Source organism: Suncus etruscus, chromosome 3 (genome assembly GCF_024139225.1).
Source record: "Suncus etruscus isolate mSunEtr1 chromosome 3, mSunEtr1.pri.cur, whole genome shotgun sequence".
Classification (NCBI taxonomy): Eukaryota; Metazoa; Chordata; class Mammalia; order Eulipotyphla; family Soricidae; genus Suncus; species Suncus etruscus.
The window spans coordinates 54,691,057-54,702,538 of NC_064850.1; the positions used below are offsets into that span (position 1 = coordinate 54,691,057).

Here is an 11,482-nt window from a genome sequence, read left to right on the forward strand (position 1 = left end):
AATGACCCATATAGTCCCTAGGTTCCCAGCAATAATGTATAGCAATTTAAAACTGATGTTGGCACTTAGCTTTTCCAGAGAGCATTTTTACCTGTGCTGATTTTCATACCTATGTTCCCTAAATTATTCTATGATTTTTCTCTGTTCTTAATCATCATCTTCTTCAACCATTTCAAATTTAAATTTACCTTTGTAATTTCAAATACTAAATTACCTATTATTCTTTTTGTTCTTAATATATGATATAATGTCCTGTTGCATATTGAAGATTTAAATTTGTGAAATAGTTAAAAAAAAAAAAGCCCAATCCTCTACTTGTTAAGAATTGGTGGTGAGGGAAGAGGATATGGGAGGTAGGACAAAAACAGAGGTGTAGGGAGGACAAATTGGTGATGGGAATCCCCCCTAATTTTATGTAAATATATACCTAAAATATTATTGTCAACAATATGTAAGCCACTATGATCAAAATAAAAATTATATTAAAAAAGAAACACACACACAAAAAAAGAATTTCCATTCTTGTTTTAGATATTAATATCTATTTATAGACAAAATTTCTCTTTTCTTCATTGATGCTATATACACTCACTTTTTCACAGAACAGTTTTACAAAACTTGTGGCTAAATTTACTTTATTATTGTATTTATGTTTGTTGCTGCACATACCTTTTAATTTTTTTAAATCATACTAGTGGGGCCAGAACAATAACACAGTGAGTATGTTGGCTGACTTGCTTGTGGCCAACTGAGTTTCAATCTCGGGAATCTCCTACTGTTTTCCCAAGCACACCAGGAGTATTTTCTGAGTACAGAACAAGGAGTAATCCATGAGCATTGCCTGATATGCCCCCAACCAAACCCCAAAGTATACTAATTTGCTCATTAAAAGAACATATTATCTTCATGAAATTCATTGGAACATGAATAGAAACATGAATAACATGAATAGGAACATTCAAAACTTGTTATACTCTCATCAGTACTTCTTATGTCTAATAAATCTTTCTACTTAAGTTCTAACTACTTTAGTGACACAAAACCCTCTGATTTTCTCTTAGCTTCAGTTATTACTCTCCTAATCTTTGTTTTTAAATATTATGATTCCCATTTCTATTCAATATGCTCCTTAATTTTTTAAAAATACACAAGTGTTCTTCTAGAATCCCATCTGAATAATGTTATAATCATTTAGTATTATAATTATTATATTAACTATTATACTTACCACCTAGCTTATTACAAAAACTAAAAAATGACATGCGACATGCAATCCTGTAACTACACTGATTATAGCATTATAATAAGTAAATTATTTTAAATAGATAATCCATTTAGATCATCTCTAAAGAGGTAAAGATATTTTTCCATTGAGTAAGAGTATATCTTATGATGCTCAGGGTGGGCTTACTTTTGGCTCTGTGCTTCGAGATGGAGCTCAAATCAGCTACATAAAAGGCAGGTATCCAACCTGCTGTTTTATAACTCCAGTCCAAACTTGTAACTATTTTGGTACATTGAGAAAATTAAATAAAATAGTAATCACATAGATATCTATGTAACTTAAAACTTATAAAACAATTGTAAGACAATGAAAATTTAATATGAACTATGAGAAAGGAATGTAATTCATTGCATGTAGACTTACATATGCATGCAATTGTATGTATTTGTGTGTATATAGAGCATGTTCCCTTTCTTAAGAAGGGTATCTTATTAAAAAAAAGACAGATACACAAATAAAACACAAATCAAAATATACAATGAATACAAGGTCATAAAAGACAAAGGCAGAAAGCCTACCTCAGTTTATGTAAAATTGTAAACTTAGGAATTTTTAGTATTTCTCTTTATTATTTATAAAATTTCTAGCATAATTATTCTCTTAATTATTTTCTGAATTATTCATATAATTCACACCATATAGAATGACACCTTGTTTTCTTTGTTTTAATTACTTTTATTTGTTAGACTGTCCACATTCATGGCTTATATCTTTGGTAGAGTTAACAAAATTAAACAAGCAAGCTCTGTACTTATATACATTTAAATTTACACTCACAACTCCACTTACAAAGAAAATATTTTAGTTTATGCTGCAGGAATAATAAAGGCATATGTATAAAAACATGAATGAATAAGCCCCTTTTTTCAGTAATCTGAATCAAAGTGCAGTGAGCAGTAGTTTGAAGTAAAACAAAGAGAATGTTGTGGTAGGAATTCATGTGAAATCAGTTCATAAAAACAAAAATGTGGCTCTAAAATCATGCATAATGTGGCCTCTTTTGAGTTCTCTCCCATAATTCTTTTTACTGAACCCTTTTTTTTAATCCCTTTTCAATCTGTGCCCATAGTTCCACCAATTTCCACGTGTCCCTTAACAACATCAAACATGTACCCTACAGGTCATTGACTTTTTCTCTTTCTCTGTCTTGAATATAGTTTCAAAAATATCACATTAACTAGATGTCTAAAAGTCCTTTAATATTTCTGCATCAGATGAGCAGATAATTTCTGATGGCTGTGTATAAAATGAAAAACTGTGCTAGATAATCTCTTCCAGATTCTTCAGCTCTTTTATACTTATAGACTAGCCCCTGGTCCCCCTAACCGTACATGTACTGCGAGTATTATCCTAGACCAGTGATGTGTGACTTTTACAAACCCAATAGTTGGCACCCATCAATGTTATGTGATTTAAAATAATTATTCTACCCTCAGTTAGATTAATCACATTTCTTTGTATTTAGCATTATTTGATATAACATAGATAACATAGGTTTTTTTTTTTGCTTTTTATCACCTGCCATAGAGTAAGAGTTTTATAACAGCAAGGTTCTTAGCTTCATTGCTCAAATTTTACTTCTTGTCATAAAATGTGGCATGTAAGAATTCAATAAAAATAGTGAAAGAATAAAGTCAGTCTGATACTGGTGTACAGGGATAATTTGGAGTAAATTAAGCTTTAGGAATAAAAAGAGAAAGCAATTTCCCAAGCAAAAATAAAAATTCTGTTAAAATATTTAAGGAGAGTCCCTGAAAATCAATGTATATGTGATAACATTGAAAAATTTGTTTATTCTGCAGTTCTCCATGTAAACAGAGATGATGACATTGTCTATGTACCCCATAGATAAAAAAATGGAAAGTGAGTTAATGAGTTTTATATAAAAGTCTCAAAAATAATAGCACCAATGTACATTTAAATTCACATAGCAACAGTTTCAGAGCTCTAGAACTTAAAGCCTTCATTAATAATTTTAATGAAAATAATAATAAATTTTAGAGGAATTGCTTTCCAATATTGTCAGTCTGTGCTAATAATTTAAAATTGCTTTTTGATTCCAATATACTACAAATTAGTATATTCAATACTTTCTTGTGGCCTATGTTTGTGATCTATGAACACATTCTATGTACCCACAAAGAAATATCAAACACAAACATAGAAGCTTTGCATTTCTCCCTAAAGAACACATATAAATCAGATGTTAGTTTCTGCTTCCTCCTTACATGACAATAAATACAACTATCTAAATGAAGTTTAAATAATTTTCAAAGTTAAGTTCAACTCAACTCCTTATTAGAACTATTTTCCATTTTCCACAGGATTAAAAGAGTTAGAGTTTGACAAGTTAAAAATGACTAAATGAGAGTTATTTGCTATTGTTTTGTTTGTAAGGGTCTGAAAACAAGACACATTAAATATGCTGCATGTTATATAAAGTTGTTAAATTTTCTGCAACTATTCCTACTTTCATATATAGTCATTTTGGTGGAAATTAAAAAAAATTGTATCAGAAAATAAACCCATCATGTGGAAATTTTCTTACAGGTACCTTATTGCCAAAAGGAAACACATTAGTAGGCATTGAATTTTGAAAGTCTTATATTGGAAGTGATAGCACAAAGAATTGTTAGGAAACTATTCTGTGTCATGAACGAGACATGAATTCATAGCAAGGAGTGGATGGGAAAAGATCTGACTAAAATCATGAGGCAGATGGTGAATTTGGGAGACAAACACAATGTCACAGTGAAGACATTGTACCAGCTTATCTGCATGTGTCTCTGCCATTGTCAGCCCCTGTAGTTAAGCAATAATTGCCATTTTAAAGCTCTCCTGACACTTTGCTCTACAAATTCCTGCCATAATTTCTTGCAAAGAAATGTTTCATGGTATGAAGGAGGTAGATATGTGACTTTTCTGTGATGTTCCCATTGAAAATTTGACAACTTGATGCTTAAGATAAAACTGGCTTCAAACATTAATAGAAGTGACCATCTGGTAAGTTGGTAAGTTGACGATATCCCAAATGGGAATTTTAGAGGTTTTTTACTGGTTATGTACAGTAAAATAACCAGTGGAGAAATGCCACCTATTTTGTTTTTTTGTGTGGGGACAAATCCATAAAGTATCTCTTGCCTGTGCATGTTGATTCACAATAATTTTTTTGTGATTTCCAGAGGGTTTAAGCTGGGAACAAAAAGAAGAGTGAAAGTTTTGAGGAGTTTCTTACAGAATACAAATCATAAAATTCACCATAGTAGACTATGAATAATATGTTATACTATAGTACCCAACTCTTAAATTTAGGAATTGTATTATGATTTGTAAGTTTGCTTATTCCATGTTACTTTTTTATAGCATATAGGGTAACATTATAATGAACAGACAAACATATCTATCAGTATGTTAAAAATTATACTAATGTTTTAATTTATTTATTTTAGTTTGTATGGGGGCTTCACCTGGCAATACACAGGGTTTACTGAGTTCACGAATCACTCCTGGCATTGATCAAGTGATCCACAAAGTGCTGGAATCAAACAAACCAAAATCAGCTGCATTCAAAGAAAATGATTTTCCCAATGCGCTTCCTCTTAGAAATCTAATTATATATTCATTTAACCTAAAATATTCTTTGTTTATATCTAATATTTAGAGAACTCCAACTATGTCCTAAATAAAATTTTCACTCAATTGCATTAGATGATATTAAATTATATATATGAAGCATATCTTTATTTCTAAGGTACTAATTTAAGGATGGGAAAAACTAGGGAAGAAGAGCATATGCACCTAAAATAAAAAACTAACAGCATTCCTAAGACTTGTTAAGAATTCAAGGAGAAAAATTATGTTGATTATTCCTTGATTCAACATGTATTTTCCACCATAATAGTTTGTGCTTAATGAGAAGGGACATTATTTATGGCAGGCATTCGATTATTGTTGAATATGTACTTTCAACGTTCTCAGTAGCTTTTAAAGAAAAACTCCTTATGCTAATTTGTACAGTTAAGTGTTTGTTTGATTCCCTCTTTATTTTATAGCATATATGAAAAATTTAATTCTTTTTTATATATTGAAAAAATTACATACAAATTCTCTACTTTAGAATTAAAGTCAAATGTTTTCACACAAAATTGAATAAAGGATGATTTTTGATTTAAATATTGTTTTCAATATCATTCTCATCTTTTTATTTCAATATACAACCTATGTTAGTAGATATTAACATACAAATGTATATATATATATATATATATACATATATATATATATATATATGAAATAGGTGCTATGTATGTATATTGATGTATAGTTTTGTTTGTTTCTGGACCACAGAGAGTGCTGCTCAGGTATTTTCCCCCTCTTGCTAAACTCAGGGCATCATCTGGGATGCCTGGGGTTAAACCTGTGTCAGATACCTGCACAGCAAAAGGGTTATTACACCTTATCTCTCTATCCTTTTATTTATGTATATTAATACTAACTATTTGTGAGGCCAGAGTGATAATGCAGAGGTAGGACATTTGCCTTGCATGCAGCTGATCCAGGACAGACCTGGGTTCAATCCCATGTGTCCCATATGGTCCCCCAAGCCAGTAGAGATTTTTGAGGACATAACCAGAGCTTCACAGGGTGTGGCTCAAACCAAAAATAAAATAAAATAAATAAAAACGATAATATACAACTCACAAAACTATATTCAAAGGGGCAAAAGAGGCTCTAGTTTTACTATGTACAACTGGTAGTACATAGTAAATGTGTAGTAGAAAAAGTGTAGGAATAGCTGCATCAACATTTTTGGGGGTACAGATTTGTTGTAGAATAAGAAATGGTCCATAGTCATGATCCAATAAGGCAAGAATGTAAGTCTACAGCCATACCACCCTGAACGCGCCCCATCTTGTCTGATCTCGGAAGCTAAGCAGGATTGGGCCAGGTTAGTACTTGGATGGGAGACCACCTGGGAATACCGGGCACTATAGGCTTAAAAAAAAGAATATAAGGGAATAATATTAATATGATGCTAGTCAGTGGAAACCCTGGTGCAGGATGTGGTAATAGAATAGTGTATGGAAAAAAATCTGATCATTACCAATATTGTAAATCACAGGGCCTAAAATAAAAATTTTAAAACATATTTATTGTGTAATATATTCATTCTTTAAACAGAAATTTTTTATCACAATTCTAAAATAAGTTTATAATCTTGCCAGAAAACTAAGAATTTTCAATCTATGTAAGAGTAATAGTTTTAATGTTACACAAAACTCAAGCATATATGTACAAATACTTGATTTCATGTTGGGGTATGTCATTCCTTCTAATAATCAATAATTCTGAAGTTACAAATCAACATGAACTTCATCTTAAATTTTAGAAAAACAATAAACCTCCAAAAATAACATTTGTCAGACTCTATCAAGCATTTGCTAGCTCCCATTAATGTATGTATAGTAAATAATACATGCTTAATCTAATAAAATACTGTAACTTTTTGTTTTAGAATATTTTACAATATATGCATAGTTTAATTTTATAATCATATTCTCTATACACACATACTTGTGAAAGTATGAAAAAAATTAAAAACAATATGATCATATTCATTTACTGGTATAATTATCAATAAAATGAGAAATAGAATAAATTGTATTAGTTAAATTCCCTCTGTTTTTCTCTCACCTGTATTTTTTCTTATTTTTTACACACATTAACATTTTTTTGTAATTTAGAAATAAACTATATAATATGCCATTTCCTATGTTATATATGGCATTAAATCAACATGGTATATTATATTTTTATAGCATTGTGCCAAAGCAATAATGATCTCATAGCAAATAAAAAGTAATGGCATTTTTTTCTTCTTTTTTTTTTACTTTTAATTATCTACAAACAACACAGATTTATCTTACTTAGTCTTAAATCCTTTAACAATAAAAACTCATTTTTATTCATCATAACATCTACAATATTTGTAATAATTTTGCACAGCCTAAAATAATCTCTGTGATTATATTTATACATAAGAAATATATTTATTTTGAATAAGTCAGTCAAATTTTTAATTTTGTTAGGCACAGTTTTTTATACTGCCATGAATATCAAATATAGACAAGCAGATAATAGGGTGCATGATAGGTCTCACAGAGGTTAATAGTATGATAAATGTTAGTTTTGGAAGTCTCTTTCGTTGAAATTTAAGATAAATTTCATTAATATTTTACAATATATACATAGTTTAATTTTAGAGTCATTTTCTCTAATACACACATAATTATTAAGTATGAAAGACATTAAGAACAGTATGTATCATTCATATTAATTCATGAGCACAATTATTAATAAAATGGGAATAGAATAAACTGTCTTAATTAAATTCTCTGTTTTTCTTTCACCGTACCTTTTCTTATTTTTTGCACACATTAACAAATCTTCTATAATTTAGAAAAAATTACACTTATCCTAAGGGTTGCTTTTGTCTTTTTAGTTTATCAGTTAGGAGAGTTCGAGGGAAATTATTTGTCTCACACTGTGCCATTCAGTGGTTAGCAAATATATATAAAAACTTATTCCATGTAAGACTCCATTCTTGAAGTGAGTGAGGGTTAGATATTTCTGGAGGTACATCTTGCCTTGCATGCAGCCAATCCTAGAGAATCCCATTCTGCAAATAGTTCTGAGTACCTCCAGTAGTCGCTCTTGGGTAGAGAGCCAACAATAGACCTTTAGTAATCATTGGTTGTAATCAACACTTCTTTGCCCCCTCCCAAAATAATAAAGTAACAACCACCATATACACTTTTAGAAGTCCCATAAATTTTAAGTACAATAACAAAAAGATTAAAAAGCAAAGAGTTCCTTAAGTAGTGATGAAAACAGTGCTTTTAATAATAATAGGTAAATTTTACTGGAGGAAATATCCTAAGAGAAGTTAATTAATAGACACTATTAATAACTAGAGCATAGCTAGGAAAGAAAATTAAAACTGGTACTGGAGAGATAGTGCAATGGAAAGGAACTGGGAATTAACAGCCTGGGTTGGTTCTCAGGATCCCACATGGTTTTCTACCGCTGTCAGAAGTGATCTCTGAACAGGGTTTAGTAAACCCTGAGAACTCACAGAATCTAGAGTAACCACTGTGGCCCCCAAACAAAAAAACTTTAAGTTGTCACTCTTGGCAGAAAGATGAATAAAACAAAATAAAATCCAAAAGCCTTAAAGTAAATTCTGAGTGTAATAAATAAAATAGCCTAGCAGAGCTGAAGTGTAAAATATGTTTGGCAAAACAGGTAAATGAGGGTATTGTTATTTGTAGCTAGGAAATAGAAGCTCAGTACCTACACTGAGATTAGTTCCTCAAAATATGCCACCATTCAATTGATTTGTTTGAGAGTATTAGGGGGTCTTAGTGTATTCTACCACTTTTCAGCCAAACATAAATAATATTTCTTTTATAATTACTTTTACTGTGATATTTCCCAAGAGGGTTTTGAAGAAAGTGAGGTAATTTTCTTATGTACCCTGAAAGTGTCTCACATAGAATATTGGAATCCCCGTAAGACACATTTACAACACATATTTCTGATTTTCGTTTAATAGAAATTTTGATGCCAGAGTCTAGGTTTGTGTCAAATTTATTTGAATATTATAAGAACTTTATAAGTTGATGGACTCCTAGCACAAAGAAGGTATGAAGTTAACATATATATCATGAAGTTAATATATAGAAAACAAAATAAAAAAGATAATCATAAAATATTGATATTTACTCTACATGTAGTTTTACTAACATATCAAAAATTCACAAGAGTAAGAGCAAAACTGCAAATAATTTTCTAAAAATAATAAAGTATGCAGAAACTAGTAAGAATATACTTGGATAAAAATTTATTACTATTTTGTTCAAAGAGAATAAAAGATAAAGAAATTCATAGTCTCATCAAGTTGGTTGATCTGCATGTCTTTGTGAAAGATAGGAAAAGGGAAAGAAAGGCTTGTGCATGAGCTCATAATTTATATATATCATTTTGATACCAAATCAAGTATATAAATATCTGTAAGAAAACAAAAGATAGTATATATGTTTATAACTTACATTTACTATGCACTCAATATCATATATTATAATTGTATTGTATATTGACTTTTATTTGAAATATATTAATATAAAATATATTTATATAAGTATATAATATAAAAAGTCACAGAATATAATGAAAATATAAAGGATAGTGCTAAAATCTTATAAGTGTTTGGACTTTGTTGATAATTTAAATAATCATTGTTTTTATTGTCTGAATGATGCCAACTCATTGTTAATACACAATATATTCACCTTTTTTGGTGTTGGTATAAAATGAAAAACGCAAGAGAAATGATTTAATACAACACAATATTCCTTTTAATTTTATAGCTTTTATATTTTAATCATGCTTAAATCAATGCTTAGTTAATTTTCTATTTTTCTCAGGCAATATTATAGAAGAAGAGACATAAATGTGATATTATTTGGAGACAAGTCTAAACCACCAGAGAGAAATTTTTGGTAAACTATTTAATTTAATTAACTTTGGAAAAGAACATATTTGCATTACAGGTCAGTGAAAGATAACCCATTCTAGAATATTGTTCATATTTTAAACTTTCTGTTCATTAAGTACATTAAAATATTATGCAAATGAGAAAATGTAGAAAGAACAATAAGTACACTGAATACTCTCAAATGTTATTAGAGTGCTACAGAGAAAACTATGGAAAATATCTAATATTATAGTCAACTTCAGAAAAAGGTCATATTGCTTTCAGTACCAAAGAAACTCATCTTATGGTTGTGGGTTATTGTAAAGTATAATTACTTGCCTCTGCTGTATGAAACAAAGATTTGTGTGTTCTATTATTATACTACTCATACACAAAAAATAATTACATTTTGATGAGGAAAGAGAAATAACTTGTAGAAATTGTCAGGAAAATTAAATTATGAGCAACACACATATAATGAAGAAAAACATAAACTATATATCAAATAATCTACAACAATGAAGGATTTGTGTCATTGGAAAAAATTCGACAAAGAATATTAATTTCTTGTGTTACATTATAACTTTCACAAAATTTATTAGTATAACTTAATTTTAGCCTCATACTAGAGAGTAAATAATTTATAATCATCAGAATTTTTGGATTCTCTCTGCCCCAATATAAACATGTAGAATGTCCAATACACTGAAATTATCTCCTGTTATATATGCCAAGAAAACGATGTACTATAATGAAAGAAATTTTTTCAGAAATATATACTCATTGATAACTTGTAATTTAAAAATAACTTATAAATTATTAATATTAACATTGAATCCAAAATAAGTTAATTATCAACATTTTTATACTTGACTTTTTAAATTAAAGTTACAATAAGACTCTAATTTTGTTGTTTTGTTGTTGAGCAACACACTGGATGCTCATGAGTTTTGTAATCAGGAATCTTCCTGGTGATGACAATATGGCATGTCAGGGCTCAAACCAGGCAGAGTGCAAGGCAATTGCCCTAGTTATCTGTCCCCTAAAACTAGTTGTTTTTAAATCATGAATATATGTTTTCCTTATATTGAAACTCTTGGTATTTTTCTTCACAATTTGACATTTAAAACTTGAGTATTACAAGACTCCCATACATTTATTTTAGATGTTTTCTCAATTGTTAAGAAAAGCAACAGACAGGGCCGGAATGGTGGTGCAAGCAGTAGAGCATCTGCCTTGTATGCACTAACCTAGAATGGAATGTGGTTAGACCCCCAGTGTCCTATATGGTCTCCCAAGCCAGGACCAATTTATGAGCACATACCCAGGAGTAACCCCTGAACATCATAGGGTGTGGCCCGAAAACAAAGAAAAGAAGAGCAACAGAGGAGCTGGAGTGGTGGTGCAAGCAATAGGGCATCTGCCTTGCACGCCCTAACTTAGGCTAGACCATAGTTTGATTCTCAGCATCCCATATGATTCCTCAAGCCAGGAGCAATTTCTGAGTGCTCAGTTACCCCTGACAGTCACTGGGTGTGACCCCCAAAAAAAAAACAAACAGAAAGAGCAACAGAGGGTCTGGAGTGGTTGTGCAAATGGTAAAGTGTTTGTCTTGCATGTGCTAACAACCTAGGACAAACTGCAGTTTGATTCCCTGGCGT

General features: G+C 30.3%; 1 pseudogene; it reads left to right on the forward strand.

Moving 5' to 3' along the window:
* The first annotated feature begins 6,163 nt into the window (after positions 1-6,163).
* On the forward strand, positions 6,164-6,282 carry LOC126005380 (uncharacterized; annotated as a pseudogene).
* Positions 6,283-11,482: the final 5,200 nt, after the last annotated feature.